The sequence below is a fragment of the Aplysia californica genome, unplaced genomic scaffold, assembly GCF_000002075.1.
Source record: "Aplysia californica isolate F4 #8 unplaced genomic scaffold, AplCal3.0 scaffold00811, whole genome shotgun sequence".
NCBI lineage: Eukaryota > Metazoa > Mollusca > Gastropoda > Aplysiida > Aplysiidae > Aplysia > Aplysia californica.
In genome coordinates this window covers 62,062-64,129 of record NW_004798081.1, presented here as the reverse complement: position 1 = coordinate 64,129, position 2,068 = coordinate 62,062, and the positions used below count along the sequence as shown (strand labels likewise).

The window sequence follows — 2,068 nt, the reverse complement described above, 5'->3', positions numbered from 1 at the left end:
AAGCGATGGGTGCCGCTGGTCCTGTCCAGTTGAAGAACCGCCCCTGAGTTCAACATTTTACGTCGATCAATACAAAGAGCTACTGCAGATTTTTATTCATATTCTCAGTTTAACAGACGATCCTGTGGTATGGCGTCACAACTAAGGCGGGGGGTGGGGGGAGGTGCCACCACCAGTAATGGATCCAGGACACATTGTCAAGCAGGCTAGTGCCGCTAAACAAGATGCTCACACTTTCTACCCTGTTTGCGAGGGAGAGTCGGTGTCTAATTGTGCGCGTGTGAGCAGGGAGGAGATGCGCGAAGTCCCTCGGAGGAGAGTGAAAAGTGTCGCGCACGGGAGGAACAGGGGAGAGAATGAGAGAAAGAGTGAGAGAGAAAGTCTGTCACTGTCATGTGCATTTTGTGTTGGTTGGCACACCTGAGGAGAGTTGTATCTGTGAAAGGTGCGGATTGCTTTGTTTCAACGGACAGACAGACAGTAACAGTTGTCTGTGTCAGATTAGGAGACGTTTTGTCCTATTGACAGATCGGTGGAATGACAACAGACAGACTGATGTTTGTGAGAGAAAAAGAGACGTTATGTGCTACTGACAGAACCTTAGAATATCAACAGACAGACAGACTGACAAACAGTTAGAAAGGAATAGTTGTTTTTTAAGTTGATCTTTTTTGGTTTTGTTTAGTGTTTTGTTTGTTTGTTGCTTTGTTTGTGTGGAAAAAAGACCGAGAAGTTGCTCTAACCAAGAGACAAAACAACAGACAGGAGGACTGAACAATGTGATGGGTTTGAGTTGAAAAGTGATCCACTCTTGACACCACAGCGGTCTTTGATACTGGATAAAGAAACAAAAGAGACAGAGGAAAAAACAACAGAAGAGTTTTAAAGACGTTTCACCTGTCAGTGACGTCCCCTTCTAATGGACGGTGGGTTGGAGGTGTCATCAGTGGCACGGAGTGGCACGGAGACCTCTGAGGATGACGTACAATGATCGGCCTAACACCACACCACTGATGGTGGCAGCTCAGAGAACCGGTCCTGTGAGATAAGGCAAAACTAGGAACTACCAGGACACTCTACAACCACGCAACGTTGCCCTCAGGTAGGGTGGTGTATGTTTCATTTCCCCAGTCCAATTACGTCAGTCTGCTACCCCAGAATTACATATATCTATATGTGAGGCAGCGTGGTGGAATCAGGCTCTCGTCAACAAAGTAATCAAAGTGAAGAAACTTGCATTTTCCCGCACGTTTGTGAATTTTTATCAAATTTTTGTTTTTTGGCTCAACACCTTTTATGCCCATTAAAGAACTCATTGCTGTGTTGTTTTTTTTCTGAAAAGCTTTGATTAAAGGCACAAAAAAGTAAATTTTCAGTTACCACGGACTCTTAAACTAAGGAAATAACTAATCTTTGGCCGCCATTTTCTCACTAATTTTACCTCTGAAAACAGGTAACCCTACCTCCTTCATTCGCAAATATCTCGACTTGTATTCAAGATAAATGGACATTTTTTAATCCGAATAAAGACAAGTGAACAAGCTTTAAGATGATACCAATAACTCTACATGCCCAAAAATTGGCGAGAGCCTGATTCCACAGCATTGTGACACATGCTGAGTACGGTATCTAGTTTTGAGAAATTTGACGCACAACATCGACCTCAGAGCTTTCTTGTCGCATCTCCATTTTTAATAACAGTGAAAACAGTTCATAAAAAAAGAGTGACTTTAAGAAATAGTCACATTTTCACTGTTAAAAAAAGGCGGTACGACAAGAAAGCACTGAGGCCGAGAAATGTCAAGTCTTTTTGAACGCAATTCTTTGAATAGTTTGATAACGGCTCCGAACAATCCTACGATTTTAATAGGACAGAAAGAACATAATTTGGCTTCTGACATCATGTTCTTAGAAATAAAACAAAAAATGGGCCAAAATGTCAGATAGAATTGAGTGATTCTGAGGTCTTCAAGTTGTCGGCTCGACTATTTGTCTGATCGTTTGTTGACCATTTGCATTGTTGCTCACATTTTCCCTGTTGACTACATTTTGCGTGTTTGTTTGTGTG

The 2,068-nt window shown here is 42.3% G+C and overlaps 1 protein-coding gene across 1 annotated transcript in view; it reads left to right on the top strand.

Moving 5' to 3' along the window:
* Positions 1 to 382: 382 nt before the first annotated feature.
* LOC106013339 (melatonin receptor type 1A) overlaps positions 383 to 2,068 on the top strand; it is a gene marked incomplete in the record, with an annotated part of 15,089 nt that continues 13,403 nt past the window's right edge. Inside the window, 1 exon segment of the mRNA XM_013088791.2 lies at positions 383 to 1,102.